Genomic DNA, 24,025 nt, shown 5'->3' on the forward strand with positions numbered 1-24,025 from the left:
CCAAGAATTTGAGGTTGCTGGGAGCTATGATGATGCCATGGCACTCTACCCAGGGTGACAGGGTGAGACCTTGTCTAAAAAAAAAAAAAAAGAACAACTCTAGGAGATCCTTCCAGATGATGATCTTTTTTTTTAAATTGGGGATTCATTGAGGGTACACAGAACCAGGTTACATTGATTGCTTTTGTTAGATAAGGACCCTTTTGTGTGTGTATCCTGCCCCCAAAAGGTGTACCACACCCCTGGAACCTCCACCCCCTTTCCCCTTCCCTATCTCAGCTCTCCCCATCCCCCAACCCCCACGATGTACTAGGACCTTAATTGTCCTCATATCAGAATTGAGTACATAGGATTCTTACTCTTCCATTCTTGTGATGCTTTACTAAGCATAATGTCTTCCACTTCCATCCAGGTTAATACAAAGGATGTGAAGTCTCCATCTTTTCTGTGGCTGAGTAGTATTCCATGGTGTACATAAACTGTAGCCTTTTGGCAGATTCCTTTCTCTTCTGAGATAAATGGCTGATGAAACTGACTGTGACCAATGAAGTTAAACCACATAATCGAAATGAGCCAAGTGAACATTTTTTTTTGAGACTGAATAAGATCTAAAAGTCACTTGGCTTTTATTGCAGTTATCAATTTCCAACACATGGTTTCTTCCTATTTTAAATAAAGATGGGGCATTTACTTCTTTTTTCTCCCAAAGCTTTTGTGGGATCAAATGAGATGATATTCATAAATGTTATTTTGAAAAAATTAAATAAAAAATAATAAATGTCATTATCCAAACCACACACAGTTAGCCCTCAGTATCTATGGCTTCTGCATTCATGGATTCAACCAACCACAGATGGAAACTACTTTTTTAAAATAAACAGTGGTTGTTTTGTACTGAACTTGTACACTTTGTTCTTTGTCATTATTCCATAAACGATATAGTACAACAACTGTTTCCATAGCATTTGCATTGTGTTAGGTGTTGCAAGCAATCTAGAGGTTGTTTTAAGTACACAGAAGGACAGGCACAGCTTATGTACAAATACAACACCATCGTATATGAGGGACTTGGGCATTCGGGGATTGTGGTATCTGTGGGGAGTCTTAGAAACAATCCCCTATGGCTACCAAGGGGACCATATTGTTACTATCACCTTTGCTGCTTAAAACAGTTGTTTATCAGAAGAGAACAAGTTTTAGCTCCATCCCACTCCTTGTGTTCCCAGCACAGCTCACTCCTGTGTCTTCCTCTTTGTTGAGACTCTGCCATTCACAACTTCCTCTTCCTGCCCACATCCCTTCCTGGGTTCAGCCAGCGTGCTTCTGGCTCCCAGGCGTGTCTCCGAGTGCCTCTTAGTCTGCCAGATCTTCCTTCTGAGACACCTGTCACCACGCCACTCTCTGTGCACAGCCCAGAGCTCTCAGCCTGTCCCCAGGGTTTCCCGTCACTACCCTCTGTCCTTTTCTGACTGCTCTTCATCCCCCAGCCACATGGCCCTCCTGTGGGGGCCCCACTGACCAGCTGCCTCTGCCCTGTGTCCTTCTCCCGTCCTTGCTTGGAGGCCGTGCCCTCCCCACAACACCATCTCCAAGGCCTCATGTCTGCCGGGCCTGCTCCCTGCCAGCTTTCCTCAGCACTGTGCACTTGATACAGCCCACCCCCTCCTCTGCCTTCGACACTGACTTCACATCATTACCTAGTCATTTTTTTTAAATCACAGATACCACTTGCTGCAGATACACCTAATCTTCACCATTGCTGTGTAAAGTAGATGTAATGATCTCCATTTTGCTGTTGAGGAAACTGAAGTTCAAGGCCACACAGTTAATAAGGTCAAAGCTAATATCCAAACCCAGGCCCAGACGCTCCCTTCCACCCAGGGATCCACTCACTTCTCTCACAGGAGAGACCTGATTCTCCAAGTCTCTTGAACTCTCACAATTACTGGGGATTTTTTCCAGGGTAGCAAACAAAGTGATGTGTGCAAATCTGCCAGACATGTGTATTTCAGCCACAGCTTACCAAATATTGATTAAATGGATCCCAAAAGGTTAACTTACATTTTGCAAAAAAAAAAAAAAAAAAAAAAACTAATGAAAATTTTCTATTTTTGGTACCCATGCATGTCTATATCAAAGATAAATGCTGAAATTTTTCCATTTCTGGTTGGTTAAGTCTGACTCTGTCCCATTAAATATCTATATTAAATGAAGTACCATACTGCCTTAAGATTTATGCATTTACATGAATAGACTCCAGGGTGTAACACTTTAATCTATAAAAAGTACAAACTAAAAGTAACCGTTCCCATGGCAACACACAGCCTCCAAAGGAAAAGTGCTTTGGGAATGAGCATTTACTAATGCCCCACGCTCATTGAAATGCCATGGAATGGGTTTTACATCACGGTTGACACTTGGAGCTTCATTGCTAGGTTGAAAAGTGGATCACCCAGCTTGTTCCACATTTGTACATACCGTTTTTAAATCAAAGGACAGGAGAGTATTTCATCGGTGAGTGATTGCTAATTTTCCACATGCATTTTGAAGACCTTGAATACACAGATTTTTTTTTTTTTTTTTTTTTTTTGCAGTTTTTGGCTGGGGCTGGGTTTGAACCCACCATCTCTGGCATATGGGGCCAGCGCCCTACTCCTTTGAGCCACAGGCACCACCCTGAATACACAGATTTTAAAATGCATCTAGACAAGCAAGGTCCAGGAAGGGCTATGACAATTTGACAAAAGAAGAGTGAGGGGGAGTAGGGGACTCTGCCCACACAAAGTCAGAACACAAAGCTGCAGCAATAAGGCAATCGAGTCCTGGCAGAGGAAACCCAAAGAGATGGACGCGGCCTGAAAGAGAGCCCCAAACTGCCCCTTGGGGCCTTGGGGCGGACCCAGGGGAGCAGTGTCCTACCAGACCTTCAAGACAGGTGTGTTAGCAATGACAGACAGACAGATGCACTCCTGAGATGGAGAGCACACAGCTGGATCCCGACCTCGCACTGTGCAAAAAAAGCAAAGTCCTATCGGACTTGATAACTAAATACAAAAAGCAAAACCACAGAGCAGATACAAAAAGGTGAGGGGAAATGTTTTTGAGACCTCAGGGAGGAGGTGTTTTTAACCAAGACCCCCATTGTACACATGACAAGGGTAAAACATGATGGCTAGGGCCATACGTAGACTAAATGCTTCTGTTCAGTGAAGTCATCTTAGTCAAAGCTAGCAGGAAAGAATATTCTGGAAGAAGATATTTAAGAACAAATAAGATTGGCAAGGGCCTAATACACAGGACAACGGCATCCGAGAGGATTGGCTGTGATGAGGGAAATGGTATGCCAGCTGTGGGGACCCCTGGTCACTTGTGGCTACCGAGCCCTTGAAATGTGACCAGGGTGACTGAGAAGCTTCACTTTTTAATTCTATTTAATTTAGTTAATTTTAATTTTAGTAGCCACAGCGGACTAAAGGCTAACGTACTGATCAGCACAGATCTAGGCTATGCATGGAACTCCCACAAATCAGTAAGACAGAAAGTTCAAAATATGAATAGGCAAGAAGAAAAAAAATGACTTCATCCTTAATTCTTCTCTTCTATACTTGTTTTTTTTTTGTAGAGACAGAGTTTCAATGTGTCACCCTTGGTAGAGTGCTGTGGCATCACAGCTCACAGCAACCTCCAACTCCTGGGCTTAGGCGATTCCCTTGCTTCAGCCTCCCGAGTAGCTGGGACCACAGGCACCTGCCACAATGCCCGGCTTTTATACTCTTTTTTTTTTCTTTTTGCTTATTTCATTTTGTTTTATGTATTTATCCCTATAATCTACTCCAAACCCCTCTCTGGTAATGAGATGGAACCCAATACATAACAACGATCCCCACCCATGGACCAGCTGCTAAGGCAGGACCCTCGGAGTCTTCAGGCCTCTGTGAGTTGGGCCAGCACTGGCCAGGGAGAAAAACGGGAATCCACATTCTTGCATCGTGCACATAGGCCTGGTCTTTGTGGCAAACCGTTTGTGTAAGTTAATTATAAAGACGAAATGGATTTATCGCTATAAATCTAAAGACATCTAAGATAGTATAAAAAGGATTCGGCATTTTTCCAACTCCAAACAGGTTAACTTCTAGAGGGCATGTTGCATTCTTTCTTTGCGTGATTTTGCATAACTAAGAAGGAATGATATGTAAAGCTAATACATCTTTTAGTTACAGAAAAAATGGCCATTCATTCCTTAACAAGAACAATATCTCATGTTATTCTTGTCATTGTACCCTCAGAGAAAAATAACAGGTAGAGATCCAGAGAAGGACACTTTTGACAAAGAGGACAGGGCTCTGTGGGAAACTGGGAGAGACTTTAGTCCTCAGCACTGAGAAGGTGAAATCGAAGTTGTGTGTGTGTGTGTGCACGCGCGCGTGTCACTGAGCAATGCATGTGAATGATGAGGAAATGTGGATAAAACAAATACTGCTTATCAAAGTGCTTTCAGGGAGGGTCTAAGTAGATGAAGGTTTTAAGTTGAAATATGATATCATCATTTTTGCAGGACAAAAGCAGCCAACAAAAATAGTAACTTCACATAGTTATATCTACCACACAGCCCTCAACTAGAACAGGCGTCAGCACCTCCCTATGAGGTTAAAGGGGAGATGTGGTCACAGATTCTCATCTAGAATGAGATCTGGGACCCTGGCCTGGAAAGAGAACAGAACTGGCTGGCTCCCAGATCCAAAAGCCACGTTCTAGGGAACCCACAAGACAGGCAAGCCTCAGGTCCAAAATGTGTGAACAGAGGGAAGTCTCCAGATCATCCAGAAATAGATGACAAACAATAGTTTTAGATGGTCTCTAAAACCCCGAGCCCAGCACTAAAGTTTGATAAATTGATAACTCTTTAGATTAAGTGAAGACTGTTAGGGGAACACCCCCCAGTGTTATTTGTAGATGCCTTGGTGGAAGACAGTGCTTCTTCCCGGGAGGTGTTCCTGGTCTGCTCCACCCACTGATGCTGTGGGTGCTCGGAGGTGAGGTGGGAGCCTCGTAGAGGAGACGGCTTTGACACAAGTGGGGGCGATAGAGCAAGAGGACCCAACTCTGGTTTGACTGGGTGCGAAATTCCTACTGCTTTATATTTTATAATGCATAATAATGGTTGATGGCTATTCTTTCATTAAAAATGCACCATAAAGTAAAGGCATTCAAGTAGGAAAGGAAGAAGCAAAATTATCTCTCTTCACAGACAATATGATCTTACATGTAGAAACTCCTGAAAATTCTACAAATCCTGAGAACTAATAAATGAATTTTCCAAAGTTGTGGATACAAAATTGAAGTGCAAAAATCATTCATATTCCCATACACTAAAGCGAACAATCAGAAAAGGAATTTAAAAAAACCATTCCATTTATAATGAATCAAAAAGAATACTTAGAAAAAAAAAAAAAGAATACTTAGGAATTAACCAAAAGACAAAAGACTTGTCCTCTGTAAACTACAAACTGTTCCTGAAAAAAATTAAAGATGACACTAATAAGAGGAAATACAGCCCACATTCATGAATTGGAAGATTCAATATTATTTACATGCCCATAATAGGGGCGGTACCTGTGGCTCAGTGAGTAGGGTACTGGCCCTATATACTGTGGGTGGCAGGCTTGAACCCAGCCCTGGCCAAACTGCAATAACCAAAATAAATAAATAAATAAATAAATAACATGTCCATACTACCCAAATCAATCTACAGACTTAATGTAGGGCAAAATCGCAAGGGAATTTTTGCAGAAATTAAAAATACATATATTCTAAATTTATAAGGAATCTTAAAGGACCCCAAATAGCTAAAGCAGTCTTGAAAATGAATAACAGAGTTAGAATTCTCACACATCCTAATTTCAAAACTTATTACAAACCTACAGTAATCAAAACAGTGTAAGACATAAAGACATGTAGACTAATGGAACAGAACAGGGAGCCCAGGAAAAAACCCTCCACAAGAGTGTCAAAACTGTTCAAGGGGGAAAGAATAGTCTTTTCAAAAAATGGTGTTAGAAAAACTCAATAAACACATGCAAAAGAATGAACCGGACTCTTACCTTACAAGATACGCAACAATTAACACGAAATAGACCAAAGACCAGATCTAAGAGCGAAAACTATAAAATTCTTGGAAGAAAGCATAGGGGGAAAGCTTCATGATATTGAATTTTGGCGCAATGATTTCTTGGGTGTGACATCAAAAGTGCAGCCAATGAAAGTGAAAATAGGTAAACTGAAATATTTCAAAAGTAAAAACTTTTATGCGTCAAAAACAAAATCAACAGAGTGAAAGGCAACCTACAGAATGGGAGATAATATCTGCAAATCATGTACCTGAAAGGGGTTAATATCCAGAAGGTATAAAGAACACCTACAGCTCAACAATGGCAACAACAAAACAGCCGATTTAGAAATGGGCAAAGACATATCCAAAGAATACACACACACACATATATGAGAACCTCCATAGTTGACCACCTTTCTAAGTTGACCACCTCCTTACATTGACCCGATTTTCCTAGACTAGACACATACCACATGTACAGATCAGTAGAGTAAGCCTAATTCTTTATATTGACCACCTGCATACGTCATCCAGTTTGTTACAGTCCCTTGGGTGGTCAACTTACAGAGGTTCCACTGTATATGACCAAAAAGCAAGGCGAAGATGCTCAATATTACTGATGGATAGAGAAATACAACTCAAAATCACCATGAGATACCACCTCACCCCCATTAGGATGGCTGCTATCAAAAAACAGAAAGTCATAACTGTTGGTAAGAATGCAGAAAAACTGGAATCCTTGTGCCCTGTTGGTGAGACTATAAAATGACATAGCAGTTATAGAAAACAGTATGGTAATTTCTCAAAAAATTAAATATAGAATTACCATAGGATACGGCAGTTTCACTTCTGAGTATATCCAAAGAATTGCAAGTAGAGTTCACAGAGATATTTGTACCCTCACATTTGTGGCTAATAGTCACAACAGCCAAGAGGTGGGAGCAACCCAAGTGCCTATCAACAGATGAATAAAACAAATGTGGTACATACATAAAATGGAGTATTATTTAGCATTAAAAAGGATGGACGTTCTGACACATGCTACAACATGGGCACACCTTGAGGACATTATGCAAAGTGAAATATGCTGACTTGAAAAGACAAATACTGTATGATTCCACCCACATGAGGTCTCCAATTCAGAGACAGAAAGTAGAAATGTGGTTGCCAGGGGCCGAGGAGAGAGGATGATGGGGGCTGCTTGTTTAATAGTTCCGGAGTTTCAGTTTTGCAAGATGAAAAAGTTCTGCAAGGGCTTGGCTACCCAGTAATGGGAATATATTTACCACCACTAAACTGTACACTAAAATACGGTTAAGATGGCAACAGAGATTTGGTATGTATTTTACCAAATCAACATTCTTTTGTTTTTTTAAAGAAGACACAGTGAAGAAATACCCGGTTCGGTTCTGAAACATCTCTAAGTGATTTCATAATTGTTTATGGTAATACATGAGTCAAGGGCTCAAAATGAGACTAGGATTATATAAAACTTCTTGCATACTCATTCAAATTAGTTTCCCAGTCAAGATAGGTGAACTCCTTGTTGACATTTTTGGTAGAGACTGTAAAGATCAGACCTTTGACTTAGATGTCATCGTGGAGGAATGTATTAGTTGTATTAGTTTGCAGTCCCATCAGCAGTGAAGCTTTAAGTTGAACACAGGTGGATTCAAATCGGCTTTGGCCAGTCACCAACATATAGCCTTCAGCAAGTCTCTCTTCACCTTGAGAATTCTCATTTCCTTTTTTTTTGTTGTTTTGTTTTGAGACAGGCTCTTTCTCTGTCACCCCTGGGCAGAGTGCCCTGGTGTCATAGCTCACAGTAACCTCAAACTCTTGGGCTCAAGTGATCCTCTTGCCTGAGCCTCCTGAGTAGTTGGGACTACAGGCACTTGCCACAACACCTGGCTAGTTTTTCTATTTTTAGTAGAGAAGGGGTCTTGCTTTTGCTCAGGCTGGTCTCCTAAGCTCAGGCAATCCACCCAGCTGAGCCTCCCTGAGTGCTGGGGTTACAGGCGTGAGCCACCTCGCTGGGCCTGATAGTTCTGTTTCCTCATCCATAGTGTACGTTGCTTTGAAAACTAAGTGAGTGAAAATATTAATGTGAGTTTCCCTCTCTTTGCACCCTATTTTGCCCACTTCCCCCTCCTTTACACTGGTACAGGAGAGTGTGTTCTATCACGAAGTCCCCAAATAGAAAGGAAGAAGTCAGCCCAAATTGTCATCACAGGCACAAAACAATTCTGATAGAATCTTCTTGGAGAAGAGCAAAGAGGTGAGGCCAGGGGCCCCCCGGCAGGCAGCAGTGCTCCAAGCCCTCCCTTGCCCTGCAGCACACGGGGCCTCAGCCAAGTACTTCCGGGGTGCTCTTTTCAAGGATCCCTACCTTCCCTGAGGTCTGGGTTGTGGCTTAACTAGGATGCTCTCCATTTTCATGGCCTGAGCTCCAAGGACCTGGAGACCATGGGAAGGTGAGACAAGAACAGAGATGCTTTTCCTGAAATTCAAGAGCAGAATTACAGTTTAAAGTTATTTCAGAGCCGTGTTTCTAATGGGCTCAGTCTTTCGTTGTCCACAGGAAGAAAATGTCTTCTAAAAAATCTTTAAAAAATGTTTTACTCAATTTGTTTCTTTGGATAAATGATTTTCTTTAGTATACAATGCCATGCACTGACATAGAAGTGGTTGATGCTCAGAGATTCAATAACCCGTTCATCATGTAGTAACTTTCCCCTCTGGTCTGTTAGTCGCTTGGAGATAAAAATAGATAAGAGATTTCAACCTCACAGCAAAGAGCCACTTATTGTATTTATTTACTGTGTTATAATTAAAACTGTTGTGAATTCTGAAGCTTCATTTTGCAGAAGTTGAGAAAAGCTTTTTTCAGCTTGGTTCAAATAAATTCACACTTCCTGAATTCCATTTTGTGCCTTAGCATCTAAAAATGAACCTCAGATTAAAAACAAATGCAGCCACATCACTGTGGTATGCCAGACCCCACGTAGAAACAAAAGCAGTGTATGCAGCGCCCAGCAATTATCCAAGGGACATACTCATAAACTCAGCGGAGGCTTTGCAAGTAAATTTTAAACCCAGGACGTTATCATTCACCCATGCTGTTTTCTCAACTTTTGATTGAGGTCAGCTCCTGACCCCATCATCAGCTCAACTCTCACCTTTGACGTTGAATTCTATCTAGATTAATTGAAGAATTATAAGAAAAAAGAGAAAGAAAACATTCTCAGGGCAAGGAGGTCACTCAAGGGTATTCATTTTATTTACTGCCCAAGATCTTCTTCTTCTTTTTTCTTTTCTGAAAACTTTATTGTTGGGGATTCATTGAGGGTACAAGATGTGTCATACACTGAGACCTCACCCCCTCCCTCCTTCCCTCTCTCTGCTCTCCCCTTTCCCCAACCCCACAGTGTCATTAATTGTCATCAAGATTGAATACATAGGTTTTATGCTTCTCCATTCTTGTGATTTTCTTTCTTTCTTTTTTTTTTTTTTAAGAGACAGAGTCTCTATTTATTGGCCTTGGTAGAGTGCTGTGGTGTCACAGCTCACAGCAACCTCCAGCTCTTGGACTTAGGCAATTTTCTTGCCTCGGCCTCCCAAGTAGCTGGGGCTACAGGTGCTTGCCACAACACCCAGCTATTTTTTTGTTGCAGTTTGGCTGGGGCTGGGTTTGAACCCACCACCCTTGGTATATGGAGCTGGCGCCCTACTCATTGAGCCACAGGCACTGCCCTCTTGTGATGCTTTACTAAGAATAATGTGTTCTATTTCCATCCAGGTTAATACAAATGCTGTAACGTCTCCTTTTAATGGCTGAATAGTATTCTATGATATACATATACCACAGCTCGTTAATCCATTCCTTGGTTGGTGGGCATTTAGGCTGTTTCCACATTTTGGTGGATTGTAAATTGAGCTGCAAAAAATGGTCTAGTACAAGTGTCCTTATGATAAAAAGTTTTTTTTTCCTTCTGGATAGATGCCCAATAATGGGATTGCAGGATCAAACGGGAGGTCTAGCTTGAGTTCTTTGAGGTTTCTCCATACTTCCTTCCAAAAAGGTTGTATTAGTTTGCAGTCCCACCAGCAGTGTAAAAGTGTTCCCTTCTCTCCACACCCACACCAGCATCACCAGTTTTGAGACTTTGTGATATTGCCCATTCTCACTGGGGTTAAATGGTATCTCAGGGTGGTTTTGATTTGCATTTCTCTAATAATTAAGGAAGATGAGCATTTTTTCATAAGTTTGCTAGCCACTCATCTGTCTTCTTGACAGAAGGTTCTGTTTATCTCTCTTCCCCATTGATATATGGGATTTTAGGCTTTTTTAATGTGGAGTAATTTGAGTTCTCTATAGATCCTAGTTACCAAGCTTTTGTCTGATTCAAAATATGCAAATATCCTTTCCCATTGTGTAGGTTATCTATTTGCTTTGGTTGTCCTCTCCTTAGCTATACAGAAGCTTTTCAGTTTAATTAAGTCCCATTTGTTTATTTTGGTTGTTATTGCAATTGCCATGGCAGTCTTCTTCATGAAGTCTTTCCCCAGGCTGATATCTTCCAGTATTTTTCCTATGCTTTCTTTGAGGATTTTTATCATTTCATGCCTTAAATTTAAGGCCTTTATCCACCTTGAATCAATTTTTGTGAGTGGGGAAAGGTGTGGGTCCAGTTTCAGTCTTTTACATGTGGATATCCAGTTCTCCCAACACTATTTATTGAATAGGGAGCCTTTCCCCCAGTGTATGTTCTTGTTTGGTTTATCAAAGATTAGGTGGTTATAAGTTGTAAGTTTCATTTCCTGGTTTTCTATTCGATTCCAAATGTCTATGTCTCTATTTTTGTGCCAGTACCATGCCGTCTTGACCACTATGGCTTTGTAGTACACACTAAAATCTGGTATGCTGATGCCCCCAGCTTTATTTTTATTACTAAGAACTGCCTCAGCTATATGGGTTTTTTTCTGGTTCCATACAAAACACAGAATTCTTTTTTCCAAGTCTTGAAAGTACGATGTTGGTATTTTAATAGGGATGGCGTTGAATCGGTAGATTGCTTTGGGAAGTATAGACATTTTAGCAATGCTGATTCTTCCCAGCCATGAGCATGGTATGTTCTTCCATTTGTTAATATCCTCTGCTCTTTCCATATCTACGAAAGAAATTAAATTCATAGTTTAAAACATTCAAAAAATAAAACTGTAGACCCACATGGTTTCAGTGATGAATTCCACCAAATACATAAGAGAGAGAAGAAACTGTATAATGACTTATGTTAGGAGGCAAGCGTTACCCTGGACTGAATCCAAAGACATGGTAAGGAAATGTGTTATAAGGATAAGGTTAATTACATTGATTTGCTAATGTTTAAACCTTCGTGTGATAACTCCTCTTGGTGGTGATGTATTATCCTTTTTATGTTTGCTATATGTGATTTGCTAATACTTTGTTCAAGATTTTTGAGTCTAGTCATGAAGGAAACAAGGATAATATACAAAAGTCAATTACTTTCCTACACACTAGCAATTGACAACTGGCATTTAAAATTATAAACACAATACCATTACATTAGCACCCCACAATGAAATATTTAGCCATTAATATTTCAAGGTCTAATATTTCAAGTTTTTTTTTGGAAAAAACTACAGAACTCTGATGAAAGAAATCAAAGAACTAAATAAATGGATAGATATTCTATGTTTATAAAAAGGAAGACTCAGTATTGTCAAGATGTAAATCTTCCCAACTTGACATATAGATTCAATGTAATCCCATAAAATCCCAGAAAGTTATTTTGTGAATATTGACAAACTAATTCTAAAGTTCATGTGAACAAGCAAAAGACCCAGAATAGCCAACACAATATGGAAAGAGAAAAACTAAGTGGAGGACTGGCATTACTCAATTTCTTTTCTCTTTCTTTCTTTCTCTTTCTTTCTTTCTTTCTTTCTTTCTTTCTTTCTTTCTTTCTTTCTTTCTTTCTTTCTTTCTTTCTTTCTTTCTTTCTTAGCTAGAATCTCACTTTGTCATCCTGGGTAGAGTGCTGTGATGTCACAGCTCACAGCAACCTCAAACTTCTGGGCTCAAGTGATCCTCTTGCCTCAGCCTCCCAAGCAGATGGGACTACAGGTGCCCACCACCCCACCCTGCTAGTTTTTCTATTTTTAGTAGAGATAGAGTCTTGCTCTTGCCCATGCTGGTCTTGAACTCGTGAACTCAGTCACTCCACCTGCCTCCGCCTCCCAGAGTGCTGGGATTATAGGTGTGAACCATCCCACCAGGCATATTACCCAATTTCAAACTTACTCTAAAGCTACAGTAATCAAATAGTGGAGTTTGTCTTGATTGATCCATTTATATATCAGTGGAATAGAATAGAGAGCCCAGAAACAGACCCACAGACAGTCAACTGATCTTTGACAAAGGAGTAAAGATAATACGATGGAGGAGAACCATCTTTTCTTTCTTTTTTTTTTTATTAAATCATAGCTGTGTACATTGATATGATCATGGGGCATCATTCACTAGCTTCACAGACCGTTTACGAAGTTTCACATATACCCTTGTAAGATGCACCGCTGTAATCCCTTGTAATCCCACCAATCCCCTATTATTTTTTTATTAATGTTAATTCATAGCTGTGTACATTAATGCGATCATGGGGCACCATACACTGGTTTTATAAATGAGAACCATCTTTTCAATGCATGGAGCTGAACAACTGGACATCCACATGCAAAAAATATTGAATCTTGGCACAAACCTTACATCCTTCACAAAAATTAACTCAAAATGGACGATGGACCTAAGTGTTAAATTCAAAACTATAAAATTCCTAGAAGTTAAAATAGAAAAAAAAAACTAGGGGACCTTGGGTATGACAATGACATTTTAGACACACCACCAAAGGCATGATTCATGAAAGAATTAATAATCCTTACTTCATTAAAATTAAAAACTTCTCTGTGACAGACACTGTCAAGAGAATGAGAAACAAGCCACAGCCTGGGAGAAAACATTTGCAAAAGACGTATCTAATAAGGGACTGTTATTCAAAAGATACAAAGAACTCTTAAAACTCAACAATAAACGAAAAGAAAAACCTAATTTTAAAAATGGGCAAAAGGCCTAAACATATTTCTCACCTAAGAAGATATGCAGACAGCAAATAAGGAAAATTGTAAGAAGGAAATTACAAATTAAAACAACAACGAGATACCGTTACACATTTACAGAAATGGCCAAAATTCAAAACACTAACAGCACCAAATCATAGTGAGTATGCTCCCTGATATTTACCCAAATGAACTGAAAATGTGTGCCCACACCAAAGCCTATACACAAGTGTTTATACACATAGCAGCTTCCGTCGAAATTGCCAAAACTTGCAAACAACCACGATGTCTCTCCATAGGTGAATGGATAAAAAACTGTGCTGTCTTCTGCCTGCTGGAGCCACTGGGTTCTGGAGGCCAAACTTCTGCCATCTTCTTTTTGGGGGATTGATTTTGCCCAATTTGTCCTATTGCCCCAGTGTGAGCCTGATGGGCTCAGGCCTTTTAATCTGGGGTCCTTTATGCATCACTGAACCACCCTGAGGCTTCCCTGGCTTGGAGCAGCCCTACTCATCTGCCAGAAGTCAATGACTAAGCTTCTATTATAAATGCAGAAAACAGGAGCCTGAACCAAACAGACTTGAAAGGTTCCTTCAAATTCTATTATTCTCTGTCTTAAAATAGTAGTGGAAAAAAAATCCCTTCCCTACCATACCCATGTAACATCTCGTTTAATCTCTACAAAGTGTTAATTGCATGCTTTAACACCTCGTTGCCTGATTTAAGACCAATGATAACTGAAATTGTAACCCTTTTACGATGTGATTATTGAGTGTTAAGATTTTTGTGCTATAAAACTAAAGAATATCTAAAATACATTCTCTGATAGATCTAGGACATAAAATCCCTTCTGGATATTTTTCTCTGAAATTACACTGAAAGAAACAAACAGCTGTCAGGAGTGTGAGGGCTAAGCCGGGAGACTGCCGACTCAGTGCTCTGGAAGCTACAGCGCGTCCTGGAACACAAGTCACATGCCCTGACGTTCAAGTACTCATTTTCTCTTTTGAGGGTCAACATAAATCAGTTGTGTGAGGTTGAAAAAAGGAAGAAGCACAGTGACAGATACAACGCATGTCCAGGTGACAACCAGCATTCTAAGCACACAGGTGCAGAGCCAAAACACAATTAATGCTCAAAATATGATTAATACTTCATCTTATAACTGGGACAGCGTGTTCTCAGAATGGTTCTGTTTACCCATCATAGCTACTGAATTATAGAATGATCTGTTTCTTTGTCTTGTTTTCTTCCCAAGACGCTATAAAGCAGTTACAATGCAGACAGTGTTTCTAGGCATGCAACCAATGCATCTTATCCTTATGCCACGTATCTTTCCAACCAAGTAGTCCAGAGGTTTATTGTCTGGGCCTGAGAGCAGGTGTGTGCCTTCTTCCACAAGATTTTAGGCTTGAAATCCAGACTTTGTAGATTTGGGGGATTCTCTGCCTTGTAGCTTAAGCCATCCCCTACAATAGAGATGAAAGGAATTCTTCCTTCCATTACTGCTGGGCCTCGAGGCTTTCTTCAATATGGTAGGAGGAGGATGTCACAGAGGAAATATAAAGAAAACCCTAACTCTGCAGTCTGAAGGATGGTGGATAAAAGAAAAGTTAAGAGACAAGGTTGGGGATGTGGCCAGCCTGATGTGGGTGCTGAGTGTTCCTCCTGGAGCTCCTGTAGGAGGAGGTGACCTAAAGAGCTCCTGGGCTGGCCCCTAGTCCATGATGTTGAGCAAGGTAAAGCTGAGGCAAGGCCAGAAGGGGTTAACGGACAAGTATACAGGCACTTAGAAGGGTCTCAGCCGGTGAGACGGAGGAGAAGCTGGGTTGGTCAGGGGAACATGACCCACAAGCTTGGATCCTGAGACTACAGGTCCCACCATGAATCCACCAGCCTCAGACCTATGCTTATAAACAACCAGGAAACTCAGCAGCCAGGCAGCCAAGGGCATACATGAGACCCAGAGGAAGGCCACCACACAGGAAGATGCCAGACAGAGCAAAGCTTGGGGTCTGGACAGTGTCCAAGAGACCATTCAGATATGTCTTAAAGTTTATATTGAATTTAACTGGGTTCTGTTGGTTTGTTTGCTTTGTTTTCCTGATAGCAATAGGAAGTACTTGAGGACGGCAAGAAATTACATAAACAAAACAATAAACGACATTTTCTCTGCACATCCAAATCGTGGCAAGGATCATTGCAGTAAGTTACAGGTTGATAGGAAGTGTGTTTGTGTGCACATGTACATCTGCTGTGAGCCCCTGATCTGTGCAGTGAGGTACAGAACTTACAGAAGGGAATGCCGCAGCAGGGCAGGAGAACATTCACAAACGTCCACCCAGCTCCTGCTTCTTGAACCAACATCAGAGTCTCAGCTGGGGAAAGGCAGTGCTGCTGGGCCCGTGGGTCTCTGAACCACTGCCCAGCTGTCTGTGAAGCCTATGTCAGGGAACAATCAACCTCCACAGAGCCAACTTTTTTATATGTACACATTATGTGTATAATGTCTGATATGCACATTATTTTACTTATTAACTAATTTTTTATCAGGCTTTTTGCCTGTCCTTAAGACTGTTGGAATGTAATGAGACAGTGTGGCCATCGACAGACCATCTCCTAGAGGGCATTGTAGCTTTGTGAGGGGATTCTTGGAGCCTTGACATAGTGAAATTGCTCAGCTGGAGTATTGGGGATGGGCTCCCATCTTCCCAGCTGTAACCAAGACCAACACAAAAAACCTTTTTGAGATATTTCCTAACTGCTGAACTTCATATGGAGGCCCAGGAGGCTAAACAATGGCCAGGTGTAGGTGTTCACACCTGTAATCCCAGCACTCTGGGAGGCTGAGGCAGATGGATCACCTGAGCTCAGGAGTTCAAGACCAGGTTGAGCAAGAGTGAGTGAGACCCCATGTCTACAAAAAATAGAAAAACTAGCCGGGCATTGTGGTGGGTGCTGTAGTCCCAGCTACTCTGGAGACTGAGGTAGAAGGATTAAGGTTGCTGTGAGCTATGATGACACCACAGCACTCTACCCAGGGTGACAGAGTGAAACTCTGTCTCAAAAAAAAAGAGAGAAGAAGAAGCTTAATAATATTTTCCTTATATTGTATTATGATGAGCACCCAGAGCATTTGCAAGTTTCATCTTAAGGGGACACCGGATGCTTCCTTTTATGATTTTTCACTCAGAGTGCTGATGAATCCAGCTTCTGTAGGGACTTCTGAGTTCTGTCTTGATGAGATCATCTGCTGTTGAGAGAATTTATCAAATTAGGGACCCAGCAGTGGTGGACTAGACAGAAGGGCACACTCCTCACGGGGGAATTTGAAGAGCAATCAGAATTTTAAAAAGAGGAGCTTCCATGTACAAAGTTATGATTTAATTTTTAAAAAAGAAAAAATGTTTTAAAAAAGTAGAAAACCAAAATGAACATTATCACAAAATAAAAATAAATAAATAAATAAAAAGATGAGCTAAAACACACATGCAGGCTCTGCCGTCCCAGACTGTGCACTCTCAGCGTCATTCAGAGAACTGACGGGCTGAGGTCTGAGGCACAGCATTTGCCTCCACTGGTGCAGCCCCGGCGTGTGGTGGGGACTATCCTGGCCTTTGGGGAGGGGCAGCTCTTCTTTGTTCATGACTGTTCCACACCTCACCAGACATTCAGCATCTTGGGCCCCCAGGCACTAAATAGCAGCAGCCTTTCTCAGTGATCATGACAACCAGAAAACCCTGTGTTTCTGAGTGGCCCTTTGGCAGTGTTCCACCTCTGGCCGAGACCTGTCACCTCTAGCTAACAGGTATGACCGATCCATTTCAGGGTTTCTCAATTTGGGGGTTTCCATTTGTTTGCTTGTTTAGTGATGGGGGTCTCACTACATCACCCAGGCTGGTCTCAAATTCCTGGCCTCAAGAGATTCTTCCATCTCAGCCTGCCAAACAGCTGGGATGACAGGCACAAGCCATCAGTAATGACAGAGCCCTTTGTTTAGTTAGAATTCCCTGTTTGTTTCTTTATAGCAAAAGCTGCATTTAAAAACTTCCAATGAATGAGAAATACTAGCTCTAGCTGGGAGGATGCTAGTTTCCCTCTTGTTAGCCCTCAGTTCTTTAGACCCTCACTACTTGGGGTGTGGCCCTCAGACCAGCAGTGCAGCATTTGCTGAAAGCTTATTATAGATGCAAAACCTCCTAAAACAGAAACTGTATTTTAACACGACCCTCATTTAATCCACACACACAATTAACACTTGAGATGCAGTGCTTGAGAGCTGCTGTTTCCAACTCCTGGGGCCCCAGATAGTACTGGTCAGTGGCCCGTTAGGAACTGGGGGTGCAGGGCATCACAGCCAAGCTCAGCCTCCTGTCCCATCCTCTCCCCCGCCCCCCCACCTCTGTCTATGGAAAAATTGTCTTCCTTGAATCTGATCCTGGTGCCAAAAAGGCTCTGGTCCGGCCTGTAATCCCAGCTGCTCGAGAGTGAGGCAGGAGAATCGCGGAAGCCCAAGAGCTAGAGGTTGCTAGAGTGCCTGTGACATCATGGCACTCTACCAAAGGCAGTAAAGTGAGACTCTGTCTCTACAAAAAAAAAAAAAAAAAAAAAGGTTCTGGTACGTGGCCTGTTAGCAACTATGTAGCCCAGCAGAAGGTGAGCAGCAGGTGTATGTACGGACTCCCATCACGGGCATCACATCCTGAGCTGCGGCTCCTGTCCCATTCCCCTGCGCCACCCCATACCTGTCTATGAAACTGGTCCCTGGTGCCAGAAAGTTTAGCGACTAGAGCTCTAGAGAACACCCTGGATAATCTTGTGACAACTTGTAGTTAGACTCTTTCCCTTTCAGTGATTTAAATGTTTGGGATTGCAACCCCCAGGGGTATAAAGCAGTGTTTTTCAGCCTTTTTTATCTCAGGGCGCTTGAACCTATAGTTAAACTTCCATGGCACACTTAGATTATGCTGATCAAAAGAAAGAAAAAGAGTAAAAAAAGAATATACTTACTGTGCTTTGAACTTCTTTCAAAAATAATTTAGTTAATGATCTTTAAAAATTTTCAAGGCATACTGGTTGAAAATTATCGGTATAAACCCTTCTGATTGCGATAAGAGTAGAAACTTCTCTATCAAAGAACTATATTGTCACGTTCCTCCCAAACTTGGGTCCCAACAGCATCAACTAGGCTTACAATAATTATGAAAAAGCAAGGACATCAAGTGCTTGTAATAGTTCCTATTAATTTTTCTTCTTCTTCTTTCTTTTTTTTTTTTTTTTTTTTTTGATGCAGAGTCTCACTATGTCCTCCTCGGCACAGTGCAATGGTGTCACAGCTCACAGCAACCTCAAACTCTTGGGCTTAAGTGATTCTCTTGCCTCAGTTTCCCAAGGAGCTGGGATACAGGCGCCCACCACAACACCCAGCTATTTTTTTGTTGTAGTTGTGAGTGTTGTTTAACAAGCCCGGGCTGGGTTCAAACCTGCCAGCCCCGGTGTATGTGGCCGGCACCCTAACCACTGAGCTACGGGCAACAAGCCCCTATTAATTATTCTTATTAGTCAGTGATAGTCAAGCCAGGAGCTATGCCTAGTTGCTTACATTTTAGAATAAAAGCTGAAAGCATTTGCTCAGGAGCTATCCTGTCTGGAATTGTCCACTTTTCCTATTTATTGCTGATGTAACTTTATTTTCTTTCTTTTTTTCTTTTTAATTATTATGGGTACACAATAGCTATATATCTTCGTAGAGTATCTTTGATACAGGCGTGTGTAATTTTATATTTAACCAGGGGTTTTTCCTAGTCTAAGGAAGACCCTACTCATAGCACCTACCCACACACAGTTCCTGTTATCCCTTTTGCAACAACAAAAATACAAAAGGCCCAAGATTGCAAATGCCCAAAGGGAACAAATAAAGGGGCATCGTGCCTCAGTGCCGCCAGCAGGGCTCTGGCAGGGATAAAGGGCTCCTTGTGCTGGCCCTGACCATGGTCAGCTGACTCTGCCCAACGCTGCGAGCATCAGAAGCTCACAGACCCGCCCACTCCGGTCCGCAGCTGGCTCAGCAAGACACTCAGACCTCTTATATGTCCAAAGACCCCCGCCCAGGAGTCCCCTGTACAGGGTGAACATTACTTCTTCGCTGTATGCCAACTGAACTCCTGTCTGCCTTGACACTAGTGAATAGTCTGTAAGTTGTCAAAACAGAAAAACATGGACAATCCCAGCAAATTCTACTTGGGTTTATCCTTTTCCCTTCAAATCCCAAACGGGAAGTTTCTGGCAAAATAGATTTTCAAGCACGTGTCTTTTTTTCTTTTTTGAAAGTTCATTTTTTATATCATAAAGTATATAATATAAAATTGACCACTGTAACTATTTTAAATGCACAGTGCAGAGGCATCTGGTGGGTGCACATTGCTATGCCACCATCACTGCTACCCAGTTTCCGAATCAATTTTGAAAAAGATTTCCGCAATTCCAACAATTTTCTACCCTTCATTATATATTTAGCGAAATTATGTTTATCTTCACTTTTTTATTTACACCCAAGATACATTTGATTTATCTAATTTTGAAGGCCTTATAATACCATTTGTGCATTACAGATGACAGGTGAACACAGAGAAATAGTTGGAGTTATCTTCAAACAAGATATATGTAAAGGTCTAGTTTCTATTCACTAATAATCTATATTTTTCTTTAATAGTATATTATACACATTGTTTTCTACCATAGATAGCCTTTGTACTAAGCCTGAAACATCTATACAAACAGAAAAGGAAAGTCATTAATTATATGTGTGTTATTCTTCCTAAATTCAAAGCAACTGTTCCATGTATTTTAATGTTTTAAAAAACATTACACAACAATGAATATTTTTAACATTTTTAACTATGTGGTGAGATGAATACTTTGCTCTTTTCATATTTTCTCAAGTGTATTTCTATTTATAAAATTTAAACTCATACACACACAGCACCACACATTTTAAAGCTATCTGACTATATTAACGGGCATAATATAGGAGGCATCACAGCCAAAATATTGAAATCAAAAATTGCTGTCAGGAAAATTTCGGGTTGTTGTCCTAAGAACATAAGACATGATTAAGGCTGTTTGGGTTGATAAGGCTGTGATTAAGTTCTCCTTTTTTTATTGGCCATAGCTTTTTATTACACTTATCTTTTTACACCCACTTTCCTATGCCACTAAAAGCCTCACCCCAATTTGGAGTCTGAGGCACCTTCTTATGTAAGCACCACCCACAAGGAGAAATAGTTCTTCTGCTGGTTATATGTATTACTCCCTATTTTTCATTCCAACATACACAGAACATCAGACAAAAGTTTGCTGTGTCTGGGAATTTCTTTTGTCACTTTTAAGAATAAACTTTGCCTTCAGCTTTTCTCAGAATTTGTGTATTGCCTTTTCCCCACTTCCATCACTCAATAAATACCAGCTAGGGGACACTACAGTTAGACAATTATTTTGGTAAACAGGGGATAAGTTATGAGAAAGTTAGGACAAGATAAATTCTAAGCAATGGATTTCCGCAAAATAAAACCAAATGGTTAAGCCAGGTAAATGTTTAACACACTTAACCTACCTATTTGCATGGCAAGACACTTTTAAACTCTTAATAATTGATTACATACTTTTCTCTCTTCTTAAACACACTATTCTGGGCAAAATTCATTCTATGAATTATATGTTATACACCAACACACGTTTCTGGAAATCATGATTACCTGATGGACAAGAAATTAGGAGGTATTGAGTCCTGAGTCAAGAAGACTATCTTAAAACTTCTACTTCTGGGCTCAGAACCTGTAGCACAATGGTTATAGCACCAGCCACATACACTGAGGGTGACGGGTTTGAACCCGGTCTAGTCCAGCTAAACAACAATGACAACTGCAACAAAAAATAGCTAGGCGTTGTGGCGGGCACCTGTAGTCCCAGCTACTTGAGAGGCTGAGGCAAGAGAATCTCGTAAGCCCAAGAGTTTGAGGTTGCTGTGAGCTGTGATGCCACAGCACTCTACTGAGGGCAACATAGTGAGACTCTTTCTAAAAAAAAAAAAACAAAAAAAAAAACTTCCACATCTGAATGGATGCTAGTTTCAGAAAGGAGCAGTCGTCCTTTCAATAACCCCCCAAAGGCAGATACCTGACCAAGCGAGCAGTCACAGAAAGGTGCACTGGCTTGGCGCTTGTAGTTCAGTGAGTAGGGCACCAGCCACATACATGAAGCTGGCAGGTTTGAGCCTGCTAAACAACAATGAGAAATCCAACCAAAAAAAAAAAAAAAAAATAGCCAGGCATTGTGGTGGACGCCTGTAGTTCCAGCTACTCGGGAGGCTGAGGCAAGAGACTCGCTTAAGCCCAAAGAGTTTGAGGTTGCTGTGAGCTGTGATGCCATAGCACTCTACCAAGGGCAACATAGCAAGACTCTATCTCAAAAAAAAAAAAAAAGGTAGCATTTGACTTTTGAAATGGGATAGGTCTCTTTCTAAGGTAGTTTGTCTTTCAAAATGATCAAGGAAAGACCAAATTTTAAATCTGTAAATCTGAATATTATCAGGGCAATTTTATATCAGTCAGATGCTGTATTAACTTCCTTCTGACCTAAGTTGGCTTACGTAGCCAAGGAGCTGAGGACATGGCTTGAATATCAAGTTTATTTGTTGGACTATGAAATAGAGAAGGCCTGAAAGAGTATTTGGATTCACAGTTTTTCGCTTCTATCTGTGAGATGGGTTATTTCTAAAAACAGTCACACCAATCCATCCCACCCTGAGTGCCCTTTTGCAATGTATGAAATCTCTTTCCCATTCCCTTAGACTAGCCTTGTGACTTTCTTTTACCGACAGAAATCAGTGGAAGGGTCGTTGTGACTTCTGGATCGAGGCCTTAACGGTCGTAGCATCTTCTGTTTCTGCTGTCTTAGAAGCCACCTCCTGTGTAAAGAAGTCCAGCATACCCTGTCTGAGAGGCCACAGGAGAAAGAAAGAGAGTCTGGATGAGGAGAGGGCAGAGGGGAACCAGGGCACCCAGGTCATAGCCAGCACCACCAGCAGACGATGTGGATCTTCCAAGCTTAGCCACCCAGCAAACCCCAATAGAGCTGAGCCGTTCCCACCAACACTCACCCAAATTCCTGACCCATCAAACTGTGAACAATAATATGGAAATCGATTTAATTCACCAAATTCTGGGCTGGCCTATTACATAATAATAGGAAACTGAAGCAGAAGTTGGTATCTAGAAGTGGGGACTGCCATAACCAAAACCGAAAACATTTTGTTGCTGGCTCTGATCCTGGGTGGCAGGAGAGGCTGGAAAGGCAGTGAGGAAATTATTCAAAATTCTGGAGTAGCAGTGAGAAAACTGCTGTCAGAAGCTCAAAAAAGGCGACTTGTGTGACATGGCAGTGGCATTTTGGGCCACAGTGTCACTCTGCAGTATTATGGAAGATGGGGGGGGGGGCGAGGGCGGAAATGGAGCTACTGAACTTGTTGATCAGGATAAGGCTATTTCCAAGCAAAAGACAAAAAGTACAATTGGCTTCTTTTAGCAGTGTTGATAAAGTACAGCTGTAAGTCACGATAAAGACAAAATATAGAGGGCCCAGGACAGCATGGCCTCCAAATAAAGATTAAATCAGGGTTTGGCTGCAGGATCCCTTGCTGACACTTCCACAAGATTTAAGGAGCACCAGATACACTTTCTTTTTTTTTTTTATTAAATCATAACTGTATACATTGATATGATCATGGGGCATCATACACTCGCTTCATAGACCATTTGACACATTTTTATCACAGTGGTTAACATAGCCTTTCCGGCGTTATCTCAGTTACTGTGCCAAAACCTTTACATTCTACATTTACCAAGTTTCACAAATACCCCCAGATACACTTTCTCAACTAGACAGCTGAACTTCCAAGAATCTTAAGAGCACTTGCTCCACAGCAGCCTCACATGTAGCCCCAGGTAAAGAGAAGCCCATCTTCTAAAGAGTTACGGATGTAGTCTTTTTGTCATGGTATGATCCTCAGTAACAATCATAGAGGACCCAGAACATGTTAAAGAAAATTATACTTGCTGAAGGACCACCAACTCTAACTAAATAGAGCAGAGATATTTCAAAATAAAATGAGTTTTTGGGGCCCCCAATTTTTTTACGGGCAAGAAGCAGATTGTGAGAGCCACTTCTGACGAAAAGTAAGGATGACGCTGGGCCAAAAGCACAGAGGAGAAACTCAAGAGCCTGGAAAAAATAACGGATCCAGGAATGACTTGCAGAACTGAAGCCTAACTGAGGAACACTTTCTATCTCTGGTAAATATGTGCCTGGCTGGACGTAAGGTAATGGATCAGTGACTCTTATGTCCTTCCCATTCTGTTTCTCAGCTGGTACGTGGTAAAACTCAGGTGGCAGAAGATGCAAGTAAAACTCTCCAAGCCGTTTGCTGTGGGTGGGAGAAAACGTGTTCTTCTGAGTATCTTGGAGGAGCAGGGAGCCATCCGTTCCCACTTGCCCGAATCACCTTCCACTGCTGAATGAGTTCTGTAGAAGGGTTTTCTCACACTATTCCACCCTGCATCCCACAAAACACAGATTTCCTTTTCTTAAAAGCATTATGCACTCAGCATAATGCTGAGCAAGAGCAAACAAGATTAATAAAATGGAGGAACCACTTAGCCCCACCACACCAAACAGGTACCCAGTTTCTCATGTCCAGAGGCTTGGCTAGATGGGAATCTCAAGCCC

At 41.4% G+C, this 24,025-nt stretch overlaps 1 pseudogene; it reads left to right on the forward strand.

Annotated features, from left to right (window-relative positions):
* The window catches only part of LOC128598686 (E3 ubiquitin-protein ligase TRIM52-like), a 31,345-nt pseudogene extending 7,527 nt beyond the window's left edge, over nucleotides 1–23,818 (forward strand).
* Nucleotides 23,819–24,025: the final 207 nt, after the last annotated feature.

This window comes from Nycticebus coucang, chromosome 2 (assembly GCF_027406575.1).
Source record: "Nycticebus coucang isolate mNycCou1 chromosome 2, mNycCou1.pri, whole genome shotgun sequence".
Lineage (NCBI taxonomy): Eukaryota > Metazoa > Chordata > Mammalia > Primates > Lorisidae > Nycticebus > Nycticebus coucang.